We start from the raw sequence: 7,168 nt of genomic DNA on the forward strand, positions 1-7,168 counted from the left end.
GTGTGTGTGTGTGTGTATAGGTGTGTGTGTGTGTGTGTATAGGTGTGTGTGTGTGTGTATAGGTGTGTGTGTGTGTGTATAGGTGTGTGTGTGTGTATAGGTGTGTGTGTGTGTATAGGGGGGTGTGTGTGTGTGTATAGGTGTGTATAGGGGTGTGTGTGTGTGTATAGGGGTGTGTGTGTGTGTGTATAGGGGTGTGTGTGTGTGTGTGTGTATAGGTGTGTGTGTATGTGTGTGTGTATAGGGGTGTGTGTGTATAGGGGTGTGTGTGTGTATAGGGGTGTGTGTGTGTGTGTATAGGTGTGTGTGTGTGTGTATAGGTAGGTGTGTGTGTGTATAGGTAGGTGTGTGTGTGTGTATAGGTAGGGGTGTGTGTATAGGTAGGGGTGTGTGTGTGTGTATAGGTAGGGGTGTGTGTGTGTATAGGTAGGGGTGTGTGTGTGTGTGTGTATAGGTGTGTGTGTGTGTGTATAGGTGTGTGTGTGTATAGGTGTGTGTGTGTGTGTATAGGTGTGTGTGTGTGTATAGGTAGGGGTGTGTGTGTGTGTGTATAGGTAGGGGTGTGTGTGTGTGTGTGTATAGGTGTGTGTGTGTATAGGTGTGTGTGTGTGTATAGGTGTGTGTGTGTATAGGTGTGTGTGTGTATAGGTGTGTGTGTGTATAGGTGTGTGTGTGTGTGTGTGTGTATAGGTGTGTGTGTGTTTATAGGTGTGTGTGTGTGTGTGTATAGGTGTGTGTGTGTGTGTATAGGTGTGTGTGTGTGTGTGTATAGGTGTGTGTGTGTGTGTATAGGTGTGTGTGTGTGTGTGTGTGTATAGGTGTGTGTGTGTGTGTGTATAGGTGTGTGTGTGTGTGTGTGTGTGTGTGTGTGTATAGGTGTGTGTGTGTGTGTATAGGTGTGTGTGTGTGTATAGGTGTGTGTGTGTGTGTGTATAGGTGTGTGTGTGTGTGTGTATAGGGGTGTGTGTGTGTATAGGGGTGTGTGTGTATAGGGGTGTGTGTGTGTAGGTGTGTGTGTGTGTATAGGGGTGTGTGTGTGTAGGTGTGTGTGTGTGTGTATAGGTAGGTGTGTGTGTGTGGGTAGGTGTGTGTGTGTGTGTGTATGTAGGTGTGTGTGTGTGTGTATAGGTAGGTGTGTGAGTGTATAGGTAGGTGTGTGTGTGTATAGGTAGGGGTGTGTGTGTGTGTATAGGTGTGTGTGTGTGTGTGTGTATAGGTGTGTGTGTGTGTGTATAGGTGTGTGTGTGTGTGTATAGGTGTGTGTGTGTGTGTGTATAGGGGTGTGTGTGTGTATAGGGGTGTGTGTGTATAGGGGTGTGTGTGTGTAGGGGTGTGTGTGTATAGGGGTGTGTGTGTGTAGGTGTGTGTGTGTGTATAGGGGTGTGTGTGTGTAGGTGTGTGTGTGTGTATAGGTAGGTGTGTGTGTGTGTGTATAGGTAGGTGTGTGAGTGTATAGGTAGGTGTGTGTGTGTATAGGTAGGTGTGTGTGTGTATAGGTAGGGGTGTGTGTGTGTATAGGTAGGGGTGTGTGTGTGTGTGTATATAGGTGTGTGTGTGTGTGTGTATAGGGGTGTGTGTGTGTATAGGGGTGTGTGTGTGTGTATAGGTGGGTGTGTATGTGTGTGTATAGGGGTGTGTGTGTGTATAGGGGTGTGTGTGTGTGTATAGGTGTGTGTGTGTGTGTATAGGTGTGTGTGTGTGTGTGTATAGGGGTGTGTGTGTGTGTGTGTGTGTGTATAGGTGTGTGTGTGTGTGTATAGGTGTGTGTGTATGTGTGTGTGTATAGGGGTGTGTGTGTATAGGGGTGTGTGTGTGTATAGGGGTGTGTGTGTGTGTGTATAGGGGTGTGTGTGTGTGTATAGGTAGGTGTGTGTGTGTGTGTATAGGTAGGGGTGTGTGTGTGTGTGTATATAGGTGTGTGTGTGTGTGTGTATAGGGGTGTGTGTGTGTGTATAGGGGTGTGTGTGTGTGTATAGGTGGGTGTGTATGTGTGTGTATAGGGGTGTGTGTGTGTATAGGGGTGTGTGTGTGTGTATAGGTAGGGGTGTGTGTGTATAGGTGTGTGTGTGTGTGTGTATAGGGGTGTGTGTGTGTGTGTGTGTATAGGTGTGTGTGTGTGTGTATAGGTGTGTGTGTATAGGGGTGTGTGTGTGTATAGGGGTGTGTGTGTATAGGGGTGTGTGTGTGTATAGGGGTGTGTGTGTGTATAGGGGTGTGTGTGTGTGTGTATAGGGGTGTGTGTGTGTGTATAGGTAGGTGTGTGTGTGTGTATAGGTAGGTGTGTGTGTGTGTATAGGTAGGGGTGTGTGTATAGGTAGGGGTGTGTGTGTGTGTATAGGTAGGGGTGTGTGTGTGTATAGGTAGGGGTGTGTGTGTGTATAGGTAGGGGTGTGTGTGTGTGTATAGGTGTGTGTGTGTATAGGTGTGTGTGTGTGTATAGGTGTGTGTGTGTGTGTGTGTGTGTGTATAGGTAGGGGTGTGTGTGTGTGTGTATAGGTAGGGGTGTGTGTGTGTGTGTGTGTATAGGTGTGTGTGTGTATAGGTGTGTGTGTGTGTATAGGTGTGTGTGTGTATAGGTGTGTGTGTGTATAGGTGTGTGTGTGTGTGTGTGTGTGTATAGGTGTGTGTGTGTGTGTGTATAGGTGTGTGTGTGTGTGTGTGTGTGTGTATGTGTGTGTGTGTGTGTGTATAGGTGTGTGTGTGTGTGTATAGGTGTGTGTGTGTGTGTGTATAGGTGTGTGTGTGTGTGTGTGTGTATAGGTGTGTGTGTGTGTGTGTATAGGTGTGTGTGTGTGTGTGTATAGGTGTGTGTGTGTGTGTGTGTGTGTGTGTATAGGTGTGTGTGTGTGTGTGTGTATAGGTGTGTGTGTGTGTGTATAGGTGTGTGTGTGTGTGTGTATAGGGGTGTGTGTGTGTATAGGGGTGTGTGTGTGTATAGGTGTGTATAGGGGTGTGTGTGTGTGTATAGGTGTGTGTGTGTGTGTATAGGTGTGTGTGTGTGTGTATAGGGGTGTGTGTGTGTGTATAGGTGTGTGTGTGTGTGTGTATAGGTGTGTGTGTATGTGTGTGTGTATAGGGGTGTGTGTGTATAGGGGTGTGTGTGTGTATAGGGGTGTGTGTGTGTGTGTGTAGGTGTGTGTGTGTGTGTATAGGTAGGTGTGTGTGTGTGTATAGGTAGGGGTGTGTGTATAGGTAGGGGTGTGTGTGTGTGTATAGGTAGGGGTGTGTGTGTGTATAGGTAGGGGTGTGTGTGTGTATAGGTAGGGGTGTGTGTGTGTGTGTGTGTATAGGTGTGTGTGTGTGTATAGGTGTGTGTGTGTGTGTGTGTATAGGTGTGTGTGTGTATAGGTGTGTGTGTGTGTGTATAGGTGTGTGTGTGTGTATAGGTAGGGGTGTGTGTGTGTGTATAGGTAGGGGTGTGTGTGTGTGTGTGTGTATAGGTGTGTGTGTGTATAGGTGTGTGTGTGTGTATAGGTGTGTGTGTGTATAGGTGTGTGTGTGTATAGGGGTGTGTGTGTGTGTGTGTGTGTGTATAGGTGTGTGTGTGTGTGTGTATAGGTGTGTGTGTGTGTGTGTGTATAGGTGTGTGTGTGTGTGTATAGGTGTGTGTGTGTGTGTATAGGTGTGTGTGTGTGTGTGTATAGGTGTGTGTGTGTGTGTGTGTATAGGTGTGTGTGTGTGTGTATAGGTGTGTGTGTGTGTGTGTATAGGTGTGTGTGTGTGTGTGTGTATAGGTGTGTGTGTGTGTGTATAGGTGTGTGTGTGTGTGTGTATAGGTGTGTGTGTGTGTGTATAGGTGTGTGTGTGTGTGTGTATAGGTGTGTGTGTGTGTGTATAGGGGTGTGTGTGTGTATAGGGGTGTGTGTGTCTGTATAGGTGTGTATAGGTGTGTGTGTGTGTATAGGTGTGTGTGTATGTGTGTGTGTATAGGGGTGTGTGTGTGTATAGGGGTGTGTGTGTGTGTATAGGGGTGTGTGTGTGTATAGGGGTGTGTGTGTGTGTGTATAGGGGTGTGTGTGTGTATAGGTAGGTGTGTGTGTATAGGTAGGTGTGTGTGTGTGTGTATAGGTAGGGGTGTGTGTGTGTATAGGTAGGGGTGTGTGTGTGTGTATAGGTAGGGGTGTGTGTATAGGTAGGGGTGTGTGTATAGGTAGGGGTGTGTGTATAGGTAGGGGTGTGTGTGTGTGTATAGGTAGGGGTGTGTGTGTGTATAGGTAGGGGTGTGTGTGTGTATAGGTAGGGGTGTGTGTGTGTGTGTGTGTATAGGTGTGTGTGTGTGTATAGGTGTGTGTGTGTATAGGTGTGTGTGTGTATAGGTGTGTGTGTGTATAGGTGTGTGTGTGTGTGTGTGTGTGTATAGGTGTGTGTGTGTGTGTGTGTGTGTGTATAGGTGTGTGTGTATAGGTGTGTGTGTGTGTGTGTGTGTGTATAGGTGTGTGTGTGTGTGTGTGTGTGTATAGGTGTGTGTGTGTGTGTGTATAGGTGTGTGTGTGTGTGTGTGTGTGTATGTGTGTGTGTGTGTGTATAGGTGTGTGTGTGTGTGTATAGGTGTGTGTGTGTGTGTGTATAGGTGTGTGTGTGTGTGTATAGGTGTGTGTGTGTGTGTGTATAGGTGTGTGTGTGTGTGTGTGTGTGTATAGGTGTGTGTGTGTGTGTGTGTGTGTGTGTGTGTATAGGTGTGTGTGTGTGTGTATAGGTGTGTGTGTGTGTGTGTATAGGTGTGTGTGTGTGTGTGTGTATAGGGGTGTGTGTGTGTATAGGGGTGTGTGTGTGTATAGGTGTGTATAGGGGTGTGTGTGTGTATAGGTGTGTGTGTGTGTGTATAGGTGTGTGTGTGTGTATAGGGGTGTGTGTGTGTGTATAGGTGTGTGTGTGTGTGTATAGGTGTGTGTGTATGTGTGTGTGTATAGGGGTGTGTGTGTATAGGGGTGTGTGTGTGTATAGGGGTGTGTGTGTGTGTGTAGGTGTGTGTGTGTGTGTGTAGGTGTGTGTGTGTGTGTATAGGTAGGTGTGTGTGTGTGTATAGGTAGGGGTGTGTGTATAGGTAGGGGTGTGTGTGTGTATATAGGTAGGGGTGTGTGTGTGTATAGGTAGGGGTGTGTGTGTGTATAGGTAGGGGTGTGTGTGTGTGCGTGTGTATAGGTGTGTGTGTGTGTGTATAGGTGTGTGTGTGTGTGTGTGTATAGGTGTGTGTGTGTATAGGTGTGTGTGTGTGTGTATAGGTGTGTGTGTGTGTATAGGTAGGGGTGTGTGTGTGTGTATAGGTAGGGGTGTGTGTGTGTGTGTGTGTATAGGTGTGTGTGTGTATAGGTGTGTGTGTGTGTATAGGTGTGTGTGTGTATAGGTGTGTGTGTGTATAGGGGTGTGTGTGTGTGTGTGTGTGTATAGGTGTGTGTGTGTGTGTGTATAGGTGTGTGTGTGTGTGTGTGTGTATAGGTGTGTGTGTGTGTGTATAGGTGTGTGTGTGTGTGTGTATAGGTGTGTGTGTGTGTGTGTATAGGTGTGTGTGTGTGTGTATAGGTGTGTGTGTGTGTGTGTATAGGTGTGTGTGTGTGTGTGTGTATAGGTGTGTGTGTGTGTGTGTATAGGTGTGTGTGTGTGTGTGTGTATAGGTGTGTGTGTGTGTGTGTGTGTGTATAGGTGTGTGTGTGTGTGTATAGGTGTGTGTGTGTGTGTGTGTATAGGTGTGTGTGTGTGTGTATAGGTGTGTGTGTGTGTGTGTATAGGTGTGTGTGTGTGTGTGTATAGGGGTGTGTGTGTGTATAGGGGTGTGTGTGTCTGTATAGGTGTGTATAGGTGTGTGTGTGTGTATAGGTGTGTGTGTATGTGTGTGTGTATAGGGGTGTGTGTGTGTATAGGGGTGTGTGTGTGTGTATAGGGGTGTGTGTGTGTATAGGGGTGTGTGTGTGTGTGTATAGGGGTGTGTGTGTGTATAGGTAGGTGTGTGTGTATAGGTAGGTGTGTGTGTGTATATAGGTAGGGGTGTGTGTATAGGTAGGGGTGTGTGTATAGGTAGGGGTGTGTGTATAGGTAGGGGTGTGTGTGTGTATAGGTAGGGGTGTGTGTGTGTATAGGTAGGGGTGTGTGTGTGTATAGGTAGGGGTGTGTGTGTGTGTGTGTGTGTATAGGTGTGTGTGTGTGTATAGGTGTGTGTGTGTATAGGTGTGTGTGTGTATAGGTGTGTGTGTGTATAGGTGTGTGTGTGTGTGTGTGTGTGTATAGGTGTGTGTGTGTGTGTGTGTGTGTATAGGTGTGTGTGTATAGGTGTGTGTGTGTGTGTGTGTGTATAGGTGTGTGTGTGTGTGTGTGTATAGGTGTGTGTGTGTGTGTGTATAGGTGTGTGTGTGTGTGTGTGTATAGGTGTGTGTGTGTGTGTGTATAGGTGTGTGTGTGTGTGTGTGTGTGTATAGGTGTGTGTATGTGTGTATAGGTGTGTGTGTATGTGTGTGTATAGGGGTGTGTGTGTGTATAGGGGTGTGTGTGTGTGTATAGGTGTGTGTGTGTGTGTGTATAGGGGTGTGTGTGTGTGTGTATAGGGGTGTGTGTGTGTGTGTATAGGTGTGTGTGTGTATAGGTGTGTGTGTATGTGTGTGTGTATAGGGGTAGGTGTGTGTGTATGTGTGTGTGTATAGGGGTGTGTGTGTGTATAGGGGTGTGTGTGTGTGTGTATAGGGGTGTGTGTGTGTGTATAGGGGTGTGTGTGTGTGTGTATAGGGGTGTGTGTGTGTGTATAGGTAGGTGTGTGTGTGTGTGTATAGGTAGGTGTGTGTGTGTGTGTATAGGTAGGTGTGTGTGTGTGTATATAGGTAGGGGTGTGTGTATAGGTAGGGGTGTGTGTATAGGTAGGGGTGTGTGTATAGGTAGGGGTGTGTGTGTGTGTATAGGTAGGGGTGTGTGTGTGTATAGGTAGGGGTGTGTGTGTGTATAGGGGTGTGTGTGTGTGTTTATAGGGGTGTGTGTGTGTGTATAGGGGTGTGTGTGTGTGTATAGGTAGGGGTGTGTGTGTGTATAGGTAGGGGTGTGTGTGTGTATAGGGGTGTGTGTGTGTGTGTATAGGGGTGTGTGTGTGTGTGTGTGTATAGGTGTGTGTGTGTGTGTGTATGTGTATGTGTGTGTATAGGGGTGTGTGTATGTATAGGGGTGTGTGTGTATAGGGGTGTGTGTGTGT

The sequence above is a fragment of the Chiloscyllium plagiosum genome, unplaced genomic scaffold (assembly GCF_037043375.1).
Source record: "Chiloscyllium plagiosum isolate Xiang-an unplaced genomic scaffold, Cpla_swu_hap1 HiC_scaffold_32, whole genome shotgun sequence".
Classification (NCBI taxonomy): domain Eukaryota; kingdom Metazoa; phylum Chordata; class Chondrichthyes; order Orectolobiformes; family Hemiscylliidae; genus Chiloscyllium; species Chiloscyllium plagiosum.